The sequence below is a fragment of the Zalophus californianus genome, chromosome 3, assembly GCF_009762305.2.
Source record: "Zalophus californianus isolate mZalCal1 chromosome 3, mZalCal1.pri.v2, whole genome shotgun sequence".
Lineage (NCBI taxonomy): Eukaryota > Metazoa > Chordata > Mammalia > Carnivora > Otariidae > Zalophus > Zalophus californianus.
This window is the reverse complement of record NC_045597.1, coordinates 77,195,721-77,216,362: the sequence shown is the minus strand read 5'-3', so window position 1 is coordinate 77,216,362 and position 20,642 is coordinate 77,195,721. Positions and strand designations below refer to the sequence as shown.

General features: G+C 40.5%; 1 protein-coding gene across 3 annotated transcripts in view; it reads left to right on the top strand.

The window, feature by feature from the left end:
- Positions 1-20,642, top strand: part of SGCG (sarcoglycan gamma) — a 126,400-nt gene that overhangs the window by 23,046 nt on the left and 82,712 nt on the right. The window contains exons 1-2 of one of the 3 annotated variants that reach the window (XM_027591105.2): positions 1,394-1,582; positions 10,097-10,245. The exons of 1 other annotated variant lie outside the window; for it this stretch is intronic. The gene's annotated coding sequence lies outside the window, so the exon portion shown is untranslated. Of the gene's footprint in view, positions 1-1,393; positions 1,583-10,096; positions 10,246-20,642 lie in introns of those variants that run through there. One more of the 3 variants, XM_027591104.2, reaches the window with a different exon arrangement.

The window sequence follows — 20,642 nt, the reverse complement described above, 5'->3', positions numbered from 1 at the left end:
TAAAAAAAAACTTTGAAGATCTTGTTTTAATAATTTCAACTATTCTATAAAATGAAAGATGTTTTTCTCTAAGCCCTCCTCCTGAAGGACTGAAAAGAAAAGTTGGTAGTATTAAATGAATCTGTAGATGTGAATGGAGATCAAATCCATAACTTGAGTAACATTTTTACAAAGCAGTCCACAAAACATTGAAAAGTTCATTGTTATAAAACCAATTTACTGATTGCTGAAAAGGTCCCTCAATATGTAACCTTTAAATGTGTGACATTTCAACCAGAATATTGAGTTAGGAGTTTCAGAGTTTGACTTTTCAGACACAAACTGATACAAACATACATCTCATATCATCATTGTTAAGTATTTATATGTATGTATATATATGTGTATATATATATATGAGATAGTTGTGTTGTGCTGTAATTTTATGTCTAAATTGCTGTGTCAGAGAAAATTGTAATGTGCAGAGAGTTCATGAAAGATTTTTTTAAAGTCTTATAAATAAATGTGTGATTAGTTGAAGCTATATCAGCTTTTAATTTAAGGCCTGCAGCTGTTGGTATGAGAAGCATCAAATGTCAAAAGAAGTTAGAGTTATGAATAAATAGAATAAGAGAAAAGGTCTCCTGAGAAGAAAAGAAAAGAAATAGTAAGCATGTGGATTATCATTGCACTGCTTCTCCTATTCAAGGTTTAGTGCTAAAATACAAATTTCAAATATATAATTTAATCTGTGTTAATTCATGCTCCTTACCAGGCTATATATAAAAATAATGCAAAATAAAAGATTATTTTAAAAGCTTGATATTTCTTTACATCTTATGAAAATGAATAAAGATAAAACATCAAGACTGCATTGTTACATTCACATCCTTTGTTAAACATAATATAAATTTAATTTACTGGGAAAGAACTGTCGTAATTTTAACGGGCAGAATTTATTTACTTTCTTTTTATTAGGATGATCATTCCCTAAGGTTTTCTTCTCAAATAATAAAGTTTTTCACTTAAAAAGAGGCTTAAAAAGAGTGATTTTTAAGGAGTGACTATTATATGATAATGTGCATTTCACATGAATGAGAATAGTATACATTTAATACTAATAAAGTCACAACTTCTAAATGTTGCATTTGAAATGATTGCCAAGAGATTTTGTCAACATTGAATTCTACTGGAAACTAGTCTGGTTTTTGCTATTCGCTTAAGGTAAAGTTTATTTTAGAAAGTTATAATTACATAAGACTATCATGATTCAGGATTTAAATGTTGGTTTTGTAAGAATTTTTTTTTTTTTGGCCCACTTAGAGCTGTGTCCTGGAATTGGTGCCCAAACAATTTTAAGTGTGGTACGAGCTGTTTATGTCACTGAGTAAAATTAGATACGCCTGTTGCTAATACGAGGGGACGAAACATGAGACAAGGCCAAACGCGTGAGAGCCTTTTCTTCCAGGCATAGTCTCTGAAGCCTGAAGCCCCAAATCCTTCACTCATTCTTCAAGTAAGGGGAAAGTTTGAAACACTGTGTGTCTGATAGAGCTGGAGCTGATTGTAGCTACTTCCCAGGGGGCTTTTTAATACATCTAAGGTAAGTCATCAGTTTTAACTTGGATTTTAGATCATTCAACTTGGATTTTAGATCATTACAATGTACAACTTAAAAACCAAACAGGTTCAAGTTTTCTTGGTTTTTCTCTTCTTAGATGACATAATAGTTAATAAATTCCATTTAAAATGTTGAATATATTTCTCTCAAAATGACTATATATAAGTATCAATAAAATTTAGTATAACTTCTTATTTCCACTCTTTTACTCTGACTACTAACATGCTATGTATTTTTCACATGATTTGTATTTCTAATGTTTTTAATTTGTAGAATTCCATGATAGCATTTCTCTGTTACCAGGCATTGCATTGTACACGATAGTTAATCTAGATAAAATATAATCTTTAAGATTACCTGTTTCTAATTCTACTCTTAAATTTCTATGGTTGAACTACATTTGCTTTACATTTTATCCATAGCTCTGTTACAGACATTAAAAAATAGATTAAAATTAATGAGAGCAAGAGTCCCAGTCGTTTGATAAATTGGGAATAAGCAAAAAAAGCAAATTACCAACTTTGGCTTCCCAACTATTTTTGAAGTAAAAAAAGGAAAGAATAGTTCTCTCCTAAAATCTGGAAAACAAAGTGTTGCTCAAAATCTGTATCAAAAAGTCAATATAGAGTACAAGGTAAACATGTGCCAACACTTAGGCCTACTAAAGTTGTCAGCGCTTTCCTTGTATTTCCTAATATGGAGCAATTGGAAAACAAGTTTAAAGGGAGGCTCAGAAAAAGATAATAAGGGAAAATAGAACTCAACTGGCTGAAAGATTCGCCAGCAGGATGGAGTAACTCACTAGTACAAAATGTACTGTTTAGTTGTTACTTATTTTCTTGGAAACATTTTGTAGAAATAAGTACAAAGAGGAACACTCAGAGTTTCAAGACTAATGGTTCAAGTTGGTGTTAGTTTTATACGTTCTAGAATTTATCTAAGATTTTCTTTCAAAGCCAAATGAAAAGTAGTATTTCAGCATATTTAAATGTCAAATTCCAAGGACTGACAAATCCAAGTTTCCAGAAGAGGATGGCTAAGCTTGAAGTCGCACGTGCCAAGGGCGGGCTACCCCAAAATGTAAGAGTCACTTAAGAAACAGCCAGTGAATAAACAATCTGACCCCCCACTCCCCTGCATTTGTCTCCTGAAAGCAAGAAATCAGTCTCCCATGTGAAAGGTGCCCTCCTTGTAGCAGGAGATAAGGAGACCTCCTTATCACCAGAGGTGGGGAATTGAGAGCCAAGAAGTCTATATAAACAACCCTTGTTATGTTTTACTAATTTACTCCCCCAGCCCAAATTCTGTTTAGAATTCCTTACTAATGGAAGCTCCCAAAGTTAAGTTTTCTTTGTCCTATCAATTCCTCACAGACTTATGGTCCCTTTCTCTAATATAAAAACTGCCTGCCTGGGTTGTTTCTTTATTTTTCTTAAAGATTTTATTTATTCATTAGAGAGAGAGAGAGAGAGAGAGGGCACAAACAGGGGGAGCGGCAGAGGGAGAAGCAGGCTCTCTGCTGAGCAGGGAGCTGGAAGCAGGGCTCGATCCCAGGACCCTGGGATCATGACTTGAGCCAAAGGCAGACACTTAACCGACTGAGCTATTCAGGCGCTCTGGGATGTTTCTTTAGGTCTTCACCTCATTATTGGGCCTCCGTGTGCATGTAGTAAACCTTGGGCTTTGTCTTGTTTTCTCTGTTAATCTGTCTCAGGTCAATTTAATTCTTAAACCACCTGGAAGACCTTAAACGGTAGAAGGAAAAATGTTTCCTCCCCTACACAATTAAAATGCTGAAAATAAAATGGCTCCATATTGTCCTTTAAAATACACACTTTCTAGTCATTGCATTGCTGTTGACTATGAAAATCAAATAGTAATTGTAAATTATGAACAGGTGTCCATTTAGTTTAATTTTGCATATTGTGTAGGACCTATGGTTCTCCCTTTGCTCCCTCTTCTGCTTGGCTTCTCACAGACCCTTGCTTCTTTTCAAATGAGCTCAGCCCGGCTAAGGGCTAAGCCCACCATTGGTATGGTTTCCTCATGGCAGGGAAAACACTACAATCCCAAGGATGATTTTGCTACTTGCCCATTCTTCAGAACCTGCCTCTCCCCCTCTGTTCTTCCCTCCCCTTTATCCCACCCCCCCGACAAAGAGCATCAGCCTAGCTTTGTGCTTCTCTGGACCTACAAAGAGGCCAGATATTTCCATGCTGTCCCCATGAGTGTTGTGGTTTTCCTCATCCACTGGACTTGCCATTTCAGACTGCAACTTCATTTTCAATTTTATATCTGATTATGTCCTAGCAAAATTTATGGGAAAATTGATATAGGAGTATTTAGTAATTAGTGGATTTACAAAAGTCTCAAGAATTCTCTCAAAATCCCTCAAAATATCGAAGTCTGCTTGACGTGGGTATGACCGGTGTGCAGCACACCACTGATGAAAAAGGAGCTGGGGATGGCAGGAGAGTTTGTTTATGCCCAAAGGATGTGTGCTTCATCCTAAAACCGTGGGGTGCTTTTGAGCATTTACAACAGAAAAGCAGTGGGGACAGATTTATTCTTTGGGATACTCACTCTGGTTGCCATGGAGACTGGATTGGGGACATGGGGCGGGGAGAGGGAGGAGTTATGGAAAGTCCAGAGACAGCTTCTGCTGAGGACTGAGGAATGAAGGGAGAAGCAGCAGGAAGAAGCCATTGCTGTAGAGATGGATATCTTGAAACCTAGCCTCACCTTTGTGACTATATTTCAACTCTCTTTTGCACATTCTCAATTGGTTTTACTTGTGAAAGTTCCCTGAAAAGCATAGTTTCAATGGCGAGGCAGTGACTACAAGTGCAGGCTGTGGAGTCAGAGCGCCACTTCCCAGTTGTATGATCTTGTTTGAATTGCTTAACTGCCCTCAGCCTCAGTTTCCTCATTTGTAAAACTAGGAATAATCACTTTCTACCTCCTGACGTTATAATGAGTATCAAATTCAGCTCATACAAAACATGTAGGTGTCTGACTTCTTGGTAAACAGTAGCTCTCCTCATCCTCCTGCCCCCACGCCTCCTAACCATCACCACCAATAATGAAGAAATACATAATCTCTTATTCTCACCCCCACTGACAGGGAGGTCAGAGAGGAACCTCAGGATGGTGAGTATCAGGATTTCTAACCTGTTTCTCCTGGACCCCTAGCAAGGCACCATGAGCCCTCTGTAGAAGATACCAGACTGAAGCTGTTATTCCAGTAGGGAATATTCTAATGCACTCAGGGCTGCTGAGGAGGAAATGCACCTTCCAGAACACAAATAGAAAACCTTCCCTGATACTCTCATTAATTTACTGGAAATCCTTGGTGCCTTTAGTGGCTCTGAAGGAAAAAAACTCAACTGACTGGGTTTCCTATGAACATTTTCCTTTCATAGAACATTTTAGATCTTAATGAAAATTATATATAAAATATTCTAAAATGTTAATCTTGGTAAAACATAGAAGTCTGCTGTCCCTGTACTGGCCCACATTTGAATATCACTTTAAATCCTCACATTTCAATCCTGAAGAAAGGTGTCTACAAAGATAGAAAAGAATCGTGACCTTGAAGTTCTCTGAAACTTCTTAATGAACTGTCAGAGGAATCGGAAAATTGCATATACACCACATTTGATAAGAACCTTAATTAGGTCTACCTCAAGAATTCCTTTTTGCCCTAAATCTTTCATATGGAGACTTGTAACTAAAAAGAATCTCCTCTTGGTTGATACATTTAAGTAACTTTTTTTCTTAAAATTTATCCTTAATTTTGTGTGGTTATTTCTCAGAGTTAGCACTTAGTTAAATGCTATTTTTAGGGACTAGGCAAACCGAGGTTTTGAGAGGAAGGGGTTATAAAGCTGCTTTGCCTGAAATTTTCAGTTCGGTAATAGAACTCCAAAGACTAATGACATAGGTGAAGGCTCTTTTATTCTGTTTGGTTAAATGCAGCTTCCATGTGTACCTTTAAGAATATTCTGAACTCTGGCTTCCTTTGTAAATAATGTTAAACTTAAGAGTCATGTCTAAGAGACTATGGACTCTGAAAAACAAACAGAGGGTTCTAGGGGGAGGGGGTGGGGGATGGGTTAGCCTGGTGATGGGTATTAAGGAGGGCACGTTCTGCATGGAGCACTGGGTGTTATACACAAACAATGAATCATGGAACACTACTCCAAAAACTAATGATGAACGGTGATTAACATAACATAATTAAAAAAAAAAAAGTCATGTCTATACTAGGACGGACCGAGGTACCCCCTGCCCCTCACAGGGCTGGCCTAGGAACCAGCTACTAAATGCCTAGTAAGTGTTTGCATGTTTCTCTGGGGCATTGCCCACATCTCAACCCACATCTGTGTGTCTAGCTTCTTTTCCCTCCCTAATCAGCCGCTCTCATTGCCTGACCTGTGCCTCTCAGAGAACACTCCCTTAATAAGTCATTTGTATGAGAATCCTCACCTCAGGTTCTACTCAGGGAACCTGACCTCAGAGAGATGAAGTCGAGCAATGTTCTACTGAGAAATCCGTGGGCGTATCTGACTGTTCACTTGTTAAAATCCCAATCTTTCCAACGGCAGTTGTTTAGATAAGCTTCCCCAGGAAACACTCTGAGCTGGAGACTTGTGTGTCATTTCATGCAAGAACATCTTTAGTAAAAACACGTGTAGGAAACTGAAGGCAGTCAAATTGGGCTGGACGACTGAATGGCAAGGTAGTTGTGACAGAGCTGGGATGGCCCTCAGAGTTGTCCTGGAATTGAGGAAGGGGCCTGGGCCTTTTGCACCCCTGCTGTGATCAAACGGTGGATGTGGGACATACTGTAGGTGGGGCGGCTCATGCCATCAAAAGTAATTCTCATCATCCATTCTCACTCCTGGCAACTGGAAGAATGAGGGCCTTGGTTCTGGTGTGACCAGGGTGTCACACCACTGTTGTTCACCCTGGCCTCACTCAGATTACTTCATGTACCTAATTTGGGAATAGCCCGCCCTCCACCCAAGAGCCTAATCAGTCTCTTGCCCTGAGGAAACCACTGAAGGAACATCATTGGGAAAAACTACAGGCTCCGTGCCTGCAGCTGGTCTCTGGATGGCAACTGATACTCACCGTCTCTCGTCCTACCCCCACCCCCAACCACCCATTTGTTCCCACCTAATACCTTTGTCGGTCTACGTAGCCAACCTGGTGTGATGAGCCTGACGTTCAGCTCTGAGGGGTCTGACCATTGGTCATCATGCCCTTCTTTAACAACTTTTGTCTGAGCACTTGTCCATTTATGATCAAAATGGTCAGGGAATACCAAGAAATGCTCCATCGGACCTTCTGGGTGACAGACATTCTTCCCAGCCAGGAATGGTACATCCTTTCCTTCTAACTACTGTCTTGATGTGAAGAGATGAAGCGAATGGATGGTAGCTTGAAGATTAATGGGATCACGTTGCACTCCCTGGTAGAAGCATTTCCCACTGGGAACAGACTTCTAGATCCACAGAGCCTATAGTTTTGGGGATGGGAGGTACAGATTTCCCACCCAGGTCATTAAAAGTGATGGTAAGAATGATCACTCTGACTCTCACCATTGGTAGATGTGTTCTACCTATTGAGGACGCAGTACCACAGTGGTTGTTAATAAGGAATATACAGACTGCATCCTGAGGCATTACACACCCTCACAAGGAATCTCCAAGCCGGGGCCTCAACAGCAACCTCAAAACGCTGTCACATACCCTCCTCTAGCCAGTAGCTTCTGGGACAGAATCGGTGATGAGAACAGTAGACCCACAGTCAAGTGCCACGGTGCCTTTGCTGTGAAGTGGATGATTTGATTTTTTGAAATGTCATGGAAAGTCCCACACCAATGGATCCAACATTTGTAAGTCCTCAGATGGTGATGCTGGCCACAGCCATGCAGACAAGAAAAGCCCATACCCAGCCTAGGTGTCAGTTCCAGTCACAATAATATAATTGTCTTGCCACTGAGTGGCCGCTTGGGCATGTCAAGGGATGGTGTTAAATTCAGGTTCAGCATTGGTGTCTGTTGTTGGCAGTTTAGACACTCGGTAGTGGCAGTAGCTAGATCAGCCTTGCTGAGAGGGAACCCTCGCTGGGCCCATGCATGGCCTCTATCCCAGCCACTATGGCCACTATGGGAGCACTGGTGTGGGTGATGATGAGCTGGCTGGTGTCGGCTGGCAGAGTCATTCTGGTTATTTGCTGCCTTTTACACAGTGAACAGTCCGGAGGATGTTAATGTATGAAACAAAAGTCTTTGCCCTTTGTACCCTGGGGGTCCACCCACAAGGCTCTTTCCCAGATCTCATTGTCCTCCCGCTTCCAGGCTTCCCCTTCCAGGTCCTGATGAACCAGCCAAGCCATTCAGCTCCATCAGTGAGATTGTATATATTCCAACCTCAGCCAATTTCTGTTTCCACAAAAAGTGGATGAGCAGATGCACCTGAAGCTTTGTGCTTTGGGAAGATTTCCTCTCAGCACCTTGACTGGTCTGTGGTCCACAGCAGGCCTTTTGTGGCTTGCACCAATATGTTGAGCCAACCCACCCTGAAACCAAGTTTGGCCTTTTTCCTCCTCTCTAGGCTGGTCATGAAGGACACCCCTCAATGGCCAGAGGACTGAGATAGGGGAGAGGTGGTGGGTGACATGGAACTATGAGTCACCTGTGTAAGTAGCCTACCTGTGCCCTCTGCCTGGCCCTAACTTTCTAGGAGAAAGTTCTAACTTTCAGGAGATTGCTGCTGGCTCCTGACCTTGTTATGCCCTGGTGTCGGTCTAACAAAATTCAGGTCATGATGGGAAATGCTGGCCACGTGGCCACTTGGTGTCTCATGGTCGGGTGCCTTATCTGCACGAAGGCCCAGTAGTAGTTAGAGAAATGTTTTTCAAACGGCATATAATTCTCTGCCACAGATGGCGTGGCCTTATTCCAAAATGCTAGAGGTCTGTATTGTGATTCTTCACCAGGCTTAGTCTTTCGTCAATTGCGTGGCCTTGGGATTTGTTGGAGCAGGGATGGCTGAGTCCTTGCTGTGTACGCTTGTTCTGGTGTTGCTGGTGCCTCCTTCTGGGGACCAGGCCTCTCTTCAGTTAAGGGTTTCACGGTATGAAACTTGAGCAAAGAGTTGTGATTTTTATAGGGGTTAGTGGCCCTCGGCCTCCTGATCACCCATCCTTGATGTCTCCTGTTGCATAGATGGAGAGAACTCTCTTGGTAGTTGCCCATCTATCTTCGTCCTCGTCAACAACTAGTCTGGCATGTCTGGCTTTGTCTTTCATTATATAAGCCATTACTTTCTCCAGGCTTTTGAGGGCCAACCTAGCAGTGTATTAATGCCATCTTCCAAGACCCTTGCCATGGTGTTAAGTTCTGTATCATTGCAGGATGCTCTAATACCAAATGTTTTTCCTTGCCCACTTTGTATCTTCCTTGATCCATCTCCCTGGGACTCAGTTCCAGTTACACTGTCACCGGCTGACACCTGCTGGGTAGGGCCTTCTGGCCCTTTGGATATAGTCCCTTTGTTCCCTTATCAGGTCCTGGCTTTCCCTACCTGGTTATGTGGTGATTTAATCCCAACTATTTGGTCAGCTGGCCAGGAGAGAACAGGCTGGGTGGCAGGTTGTCACATCATCTTCAAGTCGGAGGGAGGGATGGGCCACTCTGCAGACCCAGACATTCCAGGGGCACCTGGAGTTTCCAGGTTCTTAAGTGTATTGGTCCCGATGTCTCATTCCAAGTCTCATGGCTCCACTCCCACCCTGCTGGGGCCCTGGTTCTGACAGAGCAGCCTTGCCCAGGCTGAGAATTCATTCTTTGGTGCTCCACGACTCTTAGGAAGGCTGGATCCTCTGCTCACTCTACCCTTCAGTTACAGGAAGTGAAAGTCTCTTCATCAGCTGCCAGAGAGGTCCTCTGATTTTTACAGTTTGCCTGGCACCACCTCAGTCTCTCATTGTCTTTCTGCAGTGCCTTGAAGAAGAGCATCAATTCCATGGTCCCTCTCTGTCCATCAATTCCATGATTGCCTTGTCTGAAACCCTCCAATCCCTTACGCATTGCACCTGCTAGTAAGTTTCCTCCCACTGATGTTCCATCCCGTTCAGCACCAGGGGCAGTTTTAACGGTGATGCCACCAATGTGTGCCCTGGTATAGCCGGTATTCCACGAACTGCCAGAAACAGGGTCCTGGTTGCCCGTGATTGACAGGTGATCCAGCTCCAAAATATCATTTTAGATTTGCTTCCCCAGACTACTTCTGGCCACCAACTCTGCTACCTGTGTTTTGATGGGGATTCGGGGATGGGGACAGGAGACTGAGATTTGCATAGAGGAAGTTCATTAGGAAGTGCTTTTAGAAAGAATACCTCTGTGGGAGTGGGGGAAGCAGGAATGGGCAGAGGAAGAAGCTCAACTGTGATGCAATAAAAACAGAAACCTCCGTGATCCCACAGGACTGGCTGGGGAGAGACGAGGGGTGGAGGTGCTCTCTGGAGTCAGACTGACCCTTCAGAGAAGACATGAATCTTCGAAGGCAGGGGCCAAGCCCTCATGCCCCCAGACTGACCAGTCCTTAGCTGCCCTGCGGGGGGCAACGCTTCGGGTGAGTCTGCCCTCATCAGCCAAAGACAGTCCCAGGGCAGGGACTCGGGTGTGCGCTGTGAGCAGGAAGCTGTCCTAGTGGCTGGGAGAATGAGTTTCCTGGTGATGAGGGGAGGTCCACGTGGCACACCACAGCATCTGCTAGAGTAATCTTGAGGTTTTCTGTTTTTATGATTATCTGATTTGGGCATGAATTTTTAGAAAATAATTTTCTTTCTCTACTTGTTTTACTTTTATAGGTATCACCAAAGTGTAATCCAGTAGAACAATTTAAAACTAGAATTTAATGGAGAATTCATCTTTGTATTATATTCATCCATTCAATCATCAGATATTGGCAATGCTCTAGGCAGTGAGACTGGCAAAGAACTCATAGAGGGGGAAAAAAAAATCCTGCCCTTGTGGATATGGGACAAATGATATGGGAACATGAATGCAGTATTTTTTGGATGTTGAGTAACCTAGGAAACTGGAGACAGGAGAGAACAATTTGCGTTTCAGATTAATTTGCTTGGGTTCATAAGTAGGGGACTAAGTTAAAGCTACCACAGAACTGCCAGGATAATTCCACCTTAAGTAGAGGCTAACTTCGACTAATTATCCCTTTACTCTCAATACAGACAAATTCAAGGTCATTATTATTTTGGTGATTACTTTGATTAAATCATATTCTGTTATCAAAACATTTTAAAGGAACAAAATCATAAAATAAATATTTCATGGAAAATACATAAATGAGTCATTCATATAATAATTTTAATAAATAGGTATTTCAGTTTTGATTGATTCTCTTAATAATATAGAGCTTTTCTGATATGGGTTGTATCTATACAGCCATATTCCATATTATGGGTTGTATCTATAATAATAGTTTCCACAACCTTGTCAAGGTGTGGCACCATCACATTCTATAAATACGTATTCTTCAAAATACTAGTTTGATCTGACTTTAAAGTCAAAAGACCATGAATTTTGTACTTAGTATATAATAACAGCAAGTATAACACTGTGTGCTAATCATTTTTCTAGGAACGGTGCATTTTCCCTTTGGAGCTATGATGGCAAATTTCAGGGAAATAAGGGCCTCTACATATGTAAGATTTATAAATATATTTGGGGATATATCAGAGCAAATGTTATAAGGTTAACTGGATTGATTGTGAATGTTAGGTGTCCAATGATATTAAAATGGTATGTTTGGAATAATGATAGTAATCAGAGGCATAATAATATTTATGAAACTTATAATTCTCATGACATCAAATAACTGTAATTCACCAGTAAGCCTTACATTCCACCTGTTGTGAGAAAGACACCAGTGGGTCCAAGCATTAGGTAGTCCTTAAGAACTCTGGGAATCTCAATTGTAAGCATTAGGGGACTTAGAAGGAAACTATTACATTACCCATAGTAGGAAAGCATGTATAAGTTAAGACGCCAATAAACAGCCCAGTGAAAACTTTATATGTTAAAAAAAAAAACTTCTTGAAAAACTGCATAATTAAACTCTAGGTGATCCTTTGGTGTTGATATAACATTAGGAAAATGCTATGCAATGAAATAGTCCACATATTTGTTGGTAGTTTCTGAGTGATTTGACAAAACACAAATTCAACAACAAGAACTTGGGGGAAGAAAAGATAACCATATATTGTTTCCTAAAAGACTACATATTAAATCAAAAAATAAATCCTCGTGTTCGTTTTGGACCATCAAAATCAAAGAAGTAAATATTTTAAAGACAAGGAGATAAGCCACAATCAAATAATATCATACCTTTCTCCTCCACTTTCATTCAGGAGTCTTAATTGTAAGGAACTAAGAGTCTCCAAGTAAATCTTGTCCATGATTTCCCCAGAGCTTTGGTGGGGTCACAGGTTGGAGTAGAATTTGGGGAAGGAATGCCAGTGTGAAGAAGAAACAGAAGATAAAACAGTAGGGGGAACTCCAATTTCCAGGGAGCAGGTGCAGAGGTTAGAAAGACATGTGGGTCTGTGGGCTGCATCTCACGGACAGAACCAGGTGGCAAAGCCCCAACCCCCTCTCAGAAAGCTCTTCAAACATATTCCACCAGAAGTCAGAACGTGTCCTGAGACTAAGGTGATCAGGAGTCTCTGCTGTGAGAAGAAGCCTGCTGGGCCAGATGAATTGACCAGTTGACAGAATTGATCATTACGAAGTTTTTGTCCTAGAACTAAGTAAGGCATGTCTTTAGAACTTAGTCTGGTTTATATGAAAGCAAAAGGGAAATACCTAAGATTCTATAGTTGAAAAGCAAAAGTAGAAACAGTGGTTTTTTTAGTTTTTTATTATGTTAATCACCACACATTACATCATTAGTTTTTGATGTAGTGTTCCATGATTCATTGTTTGTGCATAACACCCAGGGCCCCATGCAGAACATGCCCTCTTTAATACCCATCACCAGGCTAACCCATCCCCCCACCCCCCCTCCCCTCTAGAACCCTCAGTTTGTTTATCAGAGTCCGTCGTCTCTCATGGTTCGTCTCCCCCTCCAATTTCCTCCCCTTCGTTCTTCCCTTCCTGCTATCTTCTTCTTTTTTAACGTATATTGTATTATTTGAGAAACAGTGCTTTTTGATTACTAATTTTCCTCCCAAATCCAACTCATTTATCTTATCAGGATAGAACTTTATATGATCTTGACCCTTGAAATGCACTGTTCAGACACAAAGAGTGTTTATGATTAACACTGATGCTAGCAAATGAAGTCATACACAGGATCGCTAGATGTGAAATGAGGGAAGTGTCAGCCTATGAATTATGTCATATGCATCCGTCATCTCATTATGCCAATGAAAGGGTCTGGAAAATAATGATGTGTAAATCCATCATTTCCCCCTTTTGTTTGATATGTTCCAGTTCTTTTCCTAGCTATTCACAGAATTTCTGTTGACGTTGGTAGGGTTTCAGTTAAAGAATGGATGAGAGAGATAATAGGATGTCTGGATAAAGAGGGAATGACTTACATTTGCAATCATAATGCTGTTTCCTAGACATGGAAATCTATTCCACAAATACATTATAGATGAGAATATATTTTATTTGGCCTCCCTGCCTGTAACAATTACATATAATGGAGTACCTGCTCTGTGGCAGGTGCTACTCTAGGTGCTGGATACATGACGGTGAACAAAGTATCCTTCCTGCCCTCATGGAGATAAGAGTCTAAAGAGGAATAGACAATACAAAGTAAACAAATAAAGGTATCCTTATCCACCCCGAGAAATATCATGAGAGAAATAACCAGGATTCAGTTGTAAATTAGGACAGGACACAAGATACACGGAAGTGGGGGTGCTCCTGAAAGACCCTTTAATTTAAGACAGAAGTGGCCAACGCATGGTACAGACCAAATTGTCAGTCAGAAGGAAGAACATGTACAAAGGCTACAAAACAGAAAGAGCTTAGTCTGTTTGAGAGATGGAAGGAAACCAGTGTTGAGAAGGGCAGAGTGGGATGAGATGGAACTGGGAAGGCTGGACGCGCCAGTGGAGTGGAGCTTAGTATGAAGTGCAGCGGGAGGCCACTGAGTGACCTTCAACAGGGAGACAGCGGGTCGCTTTTGGGCTTCTAGCAGGTCCATGGTACAGCATTTTGTTAACATTTCCTTAGTTCTCACTGCAGCTAACTACTAATTTGTCTCTCTGCACTTGATGTCCATGCACTAAATCAGAGATAAATGGTAGGTATAAACCATGCCAAGAAGGGGAGCATATATGGTATCAAATAACACCTGGTGCCAGTTAAGAAACCAGGTCTCCAAATGTGGCAGTCTTTGTGATGCTACTTGAAGGCGCACACCTCTAATTGACACGACTACTGTTCTTGCTCAATCACTATTCTGTGTCTGATCTCTGCCAACTTCAATTTCTGGATGTTAATATTACTCCTTAGGCAAATACTATACAATGACACTGTAAAAGTCTTCGATTTCTGAGTTTATTTAATAAAAACAAGAACAAAACACTAAGAAAAGTATGTTTGAATTGCCCACCTTTATAAACCTCACAATGTTTTAAAATAAACCTACATCTGAACTATGAAACAAAATATGACATTTGAAACCACAGTTTTATTACCTAACATTTGTATGACCGTGGGTTTGAGGTTTTCTTTTTCCTTAACGTCATTCGTTCATTTAAATAAAAGTTTCTTCCCCATTTAGGTCTCTTAGCTACTTAAAGAGCATTTATTCTCTTGGTTTGGTGTATTTTGTAAAGAATTTTTTTTTTTAAGTGGCAGAGTTTGCCATTTTATTTTAAAAGTCAATCCTATTGTAAAGAAGAGAGAGGGCGCCTGGGTGGCTCAGTTAAGCGTCTGCCTTCGGCTCAGGTCATGATCCCAGGGTGCTGGGATCGAGTCCCACATTGGGCTCCCTGCTCAGCGGGAAGTCTGCTTCTCCCTCCCCCGCTCTCCCTGCTTGTGTTCCCTCTCTCGCCGTCTCTCTCTCTCTCTCTGTTAAAAAATAAATAAAATCTTTTTTTAAAAAAAAGGAGAGAACAATCTGATGACCTTTCTAATCTGTGTGTGTGTGTGTATTTATAATATGGGAATATGGGCATAAATGATTCTAACTTTGGATGAAATTGATCATTATAATCCACGTATTTTGCTGTATTTAGGTGTCCAATGCTGAGCAGCTTGACTAAAAGATAAAGCAGATCTATTCTTCAAGTTATCTTATAGTCATAGTTGGGATGAGTATGGTAAATTTATTACTAACTTTAGTATTATCAAAAGAATATATATATCAAAAATAGATTTGTGTAAATTCTGTAAATCTGAAAAAAGAGAGAAAAATGTTTGGGAAATGCAATTTTCAATGAAAAAAGTAGAGTATGGGGGAAATTATTATTAACAATTTTTAAATTTTACTTTTTTCTATGCATATACATTTTAATATGTATTTCTTTTTCATATGACACTCTATCATTAGCATTTCCCTAGGATATTGTTTTGCTTCCAAGCAGTTAATTCTGTCATACTGTAAGAATCCAATCAATTCATTACTCTTCATCATTTATTTAGTGTCTAGTTTTTCACCATGATAGATAATGCTACAATACATAATCCTGAAACATACATCTTCATTTTAGTTCCTAATTGTTTCTTCTTTGGACTGTTTCCAGAATTGAAATTACTGTGTTTGAGGTCCTTGGTACATAGTGCCAAGTACCTGTCTAGAAGGATTATGTTCACGTTCAAGCTCACCAGCAGAGGGGTACCATGTTCGTTTTTCAAACACTTTGCCGATATTGGCTACTATCACTTTTTAAATCTCCCTTAGTCTTTGCAGACTGCTCCAGCACTTGTGTTTATCTGCATTCCCTTGGTTCACAGTGAAGTTGAACTTTTTATTTATTTTTTTTAAGATGTTATTTATTTATTTGAGAGAGAGAGAATGAGAGACAGAGAGCATGAGAGGGGGGAGGGTCAGAGGGAGAAGCAGACTCCCTGCTGAGCAGGGAGCCCGACGCGGGCCTCGATCCCGGGACTCCAGGATCATGACCTGAGCCGAAGGCAGTCGCTTAACCATCTGAGCCACCCAGGCGCCCGAAGTTGAACTTTTTACTGTGGGTATTATTGGTCATTTATGTTTCCTTGGTGTAAGTGCATGGCTTTGCTCAAGTGTTACTGGATTATTTGTATTTTTTAAGGGTATTAACCTTGTCTTATCTTTAAGATAAATGTTTTCCCCAATTTATTATCAGCCATTGAATTTTTCTTGGGGCAGACTCCTCCCCAGTACTCTTTGTTTTCCTAAATGTTTGCACCTAGTCAGAGTGATGTGAGTTATGATGCAAACAGGGAGGTTGGAAGTAGTGAGAATTAGCTAATTAACATGGGAATTAGCTATCTTTTGGAAGTCTGAAAGCAAATGGAGGGAGAACTTTTCCGTCCCATGGTTCGCAGTACTAGCATGACCTCGTCCCCTTTAACTGATAAGCACACTAACTTCCTCCTTCCCAGGAAGAGTGGTCCATGTATACTGGATAGCTCTTATTTCTCACTTTCCATTTATTCATTTATCACCTCTATGTGGGGGCTTGTTTTAGACTCTATTCTCCTTTCTCTATTTGTCCTTTTGTCATGATCTCATTTTTCATACTGAAGCACAAAACTATGCTTTTTATCCAGTAAGTCCCACACTCTATACATCCATTTGTCCAATGCATACTCAGCTATTGCCTGTTATGTGTGCATAACTCCTACTGGCCATGTTTATATAGTCTTGCAGTTGACTACTCTTGTGAGTTGCCTTGTCATTTTAATGAATGATGTAACATGAGAGTACCTGCTGCGTAATAAGAAATTATGCTGCTTGGACATCAGAGCTACATTCTATGATATGAAAGGCAGTTTTGAGACTGTCAAAAATAATTTTCCTGCAGTTTTTTGATTGACATGATGGGTACTGTTAGAGGTTTGGAAAGCCCCCAGTCAGCCTGCCCTGTGGCCTGGCAGGACCTAACTCAAAGCAGAGCTCTTTCCCTAACACTCAGATGAATCTCCCTTGGAGAAAAGAAGATGGCTGGGAGCTATGCCCATTGGACCTCCTCCACCCCTTGCCTTGTGGTTATGGCAGGAAAACATAATCGGAATCATCTGTGTGGTCTGAGTGAGTGTGCAGTCCTCCTAACGTATTTCAAAGACTTTGGTTTTTGTTTTACCCATCGTTGTGTAATGCACTTATAATTCTACTATGTTATCAACAGAGCAAAGACTTTGTATGAAACAAATCCAGTGACATTTCTTCATACTTCCTTGTGAACTAGTAGGTTATCAGATTTTGCAACTGTTACATGTATGCTTGTAAAGCATAAGCACTTCCCAGTTGGGCTCTATATATGTCCATTTAAACACATTTCAATTGTATTGTCCAAGTTTCATATAACGCCACTCATTTTAGAGGGCTTGATCTATCAATAGACGTATGCTAAAATCTTCCACTATGATAATGGCTTGCTTCATTATTTTTTGAACTTATTTAGTTTTTATTTCATGTATACAGATAAATAGATATACATGAAGGTAGGAATATCAGGATGTTTGTTAGATGCATACAGGTCTGGCACGTCTACAGCCTCCTTGTGAATATAATTTTATATGTGTAGTGTTATAGCAATAACCCACCATAATGTGCCTATAATTAGGGGAGTTCAGATATAACATAAATGATGGATGGTGACTGTCCTCTGCTCCTGCCCCATTGTTGAGGGTAGCTGAAGTTTTCATCTCCTTTGGGGTAAAAGGATGGGTGGTGTTATGTGTATTGGGCTGGGAATAAGCAACACCAGTAAATGGGGCCCTTATCACCAATAATCTAGATTACTCTTCCAAGAATAGTTTAACTGGGAGATCCTTGGAATCATTGCTCCTTCCTCCTTCCCTTCCTTCTTGGAATCACTGTGCAGGCCCAAGGGCTCAGGATCATTCCCAACGGGTGCCCTAGTAGTCAAGGAGTGCTAGCTGGAAAAAGGATGGATTTGAACTCTCTGCCAGACCCTCCTATATAGAGGCCCTCACTGTGATGAGTTCATTAATTTTGCAGCATGACCACATTTACAAGGTTGAACCTGGGACCCATACTTGTCATGAGGCTTCTTTGCTTTTGATGTTCTCCGGATTCAGAATTATTTAATACATTTCAATTAATTTATCCAGCTCAGGAGTCAGTATCTGTTTTCAGCCTAATTTATCTTCAATCAGAGAAAATTCTTCACAGTTACCCTTTAGTCATTGTTGTTCCTATATTTTCTCCTGTTACTCCCCTGGAGCTCCAGTGGGACACATTTAGACCATCTCTTCCTTCAGATTTCCCTTCACATTTCCCGTATCTTTACCACGCTGTCATGTTTTCTAAGATTTATCTTCTTACATATCTGTTGGATACATATAAGACATAGACTTTATATGTCTGAAAACTTCAAGCTATATAAATCATTTTTGAATTTTAAAATAGAACTGAATTTCTCATTTCTAAAGGGTCTGTTTGGTTGTTTTCAAATCTCCTTTTAAAAAAAATCATATTGGCTCCTTTTCAACATCATCCATGTATTTGTGGTTTCTATGTCTCAAACTCCTGGCAATAGCCTCTCCAAATTAGGCATGTCCATAAATGACCCTTGAAATTAAGAATGTCATTTAACAACATCTATTTAGTAGACACAGTGCTCAATTCACTATATTATGTCCCATGACAAGAATCAAAGAATATAGAAGACAGAATTCTTATCCATAAGGTGGTTTTATTTTAGTCATAAATAGGGAACCATGAATTCAAAGCATATAAAAACTGGTATTCATGCAAAAATGTATTATGCTTCATGTCTGAATCCCTATTAAAATGTTGATAACTATATTTGAGAGAAGCATTTAAAACCCATCAAAATTAAGTACACATCCATCAACAACTTTGAGAGATGGTTAACAGGGAAAGAAGTATAAATTTTTAATGATAACATAAATTATTTTTTTAAAGAAAGTTACTTTCTTTTATTTATTTATTTGACAGAGAGAGAGAGAGAGAGCACAAGCAGGGGGAGCGGCAGGCAGAGTAAGAGAGAGAAGAGGTTCCCTGCAGAGCAAGGAGCCCAATGTGGGGTTCTATCCCAGGGCCCCGGGATCATGACTTGAGCCAAAGGCAGATGCTTAACCGACTGAGCCACCCAGGTGCCCCAATAACATAAATTATTTAAAAAAATAAAGGGGTCTCTAAAGGTAATTTTTATTCAGCATATAGTGAAAGTCAAAATTCTTTATCTTGGAATACAGATTTTAAATTCTAAGATAAAGCATTATTTCGTTAATTTTTTGGTAAAGGGCTTATAAATAGATTGCAAAGTACTCTGCATTGTTCCAGCACAATTTCTTGCCAGCACGAATGCTGCTTTGCTGTTGTCTGACGTCAGAGTGCTGAAGGATTGGTATCCTTCCCAATGCTGATAATAATAAATATCTGAAGGAAGCTAGCTGAACCAGATTGCCTCTGAAAGTCTCTTCTAGCAAAAACATAATACACAGTATCAAATAAAAATGAAAGCCAACATGAACTATGAGGAATATAAGCTAATAATTTATTAATTAACAAAATTGATTTTTTAGAAAAAAATTTAAATTGAGTGTTCCACCTAGTCATTTAAATCACGCCTGTCTAGAGTAAAATCCTTGTTTTATGCAACATAATCAACACTGAGAAATAGCAATAGCAGGTTAACCAAAATACTTAATGTGGGCAATCATAAAGCATGGTGGAGTAAGAAATAAATTGGGGGGATAAAACCAGCTGTGGGAGCAGAAGTAATTGTAACTAGCACTCAGATCTGGAAGGACAAGAAAACAGGTCATTAGCTTCTGAAAGTGAGCCTGGAGTCAGTATGTTCAGCTGAGGAAATGGGATCCAGCCTCTTAGGCAGTCAGCAAAATAGGTGCACAAAAGTGGGATAACTCATGGAGCGCCTGGGTGGCTCAGTCGGTTAAGCATCCGACTCTTGGTTTCGGCTCAGGTCATGATCTCAGGGTCGTGGGATCCAGCCCTGCATCAGGCTCTACACTCAGTGCTGGAGTCTGCTTGAGCTACTCTCTCCCTTTCCCTCTGCCCATCCCCACCATGCACTCTCTCTCTTTCTGTCTCTAAAATAAATAAAATCTTTTTTAAAAAGTGGGGTAACTCATAAACTAGACAGAACACTTTCCCCAGTTTCCTCTTCCCCAGTTAGTGAGATGGGGAAAATTTTACAAGGAGCAGGTTGGGAAGATGAGGTCAGTTTTGGTTGGGACATGTGAAGTTTGAGATTTCTAGTTGGGTATAGGAATCTTGAGTTCAAGGTGAGTCTGTGCTAGGAACTGGGGAGTCTTCATCTTAAAGATGCATTCAAGGGGCACCTGGGTGGCTCAGTCAGTAAAGCGTCCAACTGTTGGTTTCAGCTCAGGTCATGATCTCATGGGTGGTGAGATTGAACCCTATGTCAGGCTCCCCACTGAGCTTCTCTCCATCTGCCCCTACCCCCACTCATGTTCTCTCTGTCTCTCTGTCCCTCCCTTCATCTCTTTCTCTCCCTAAAGTAAATAAATAAAACTAAAAAAAAAAAAAAAGATGCATCCACAAATGGGGGTAAATGCAAATGAAGAGAAGTAGTCTAAGGGCTGAGTCTGAGGCTGGGAGATGAGGAGGAAGCAGCAAATGAGAATGAGAGGCAATCGCCATTGCAAATAGGGTTTCTGGAAACCTAGTGGAAGTGGAGGCAATGACTATTTGGCATGTGTTGACCCTAGGTCATGTGAATGCACACTTTTCATAGCAACATGGAGGTCATTGGGGAGCTTGCAAAAGCAAGTTCAGTGGGTGGTAGGTGTGAAAGCCTGTCTGGAATT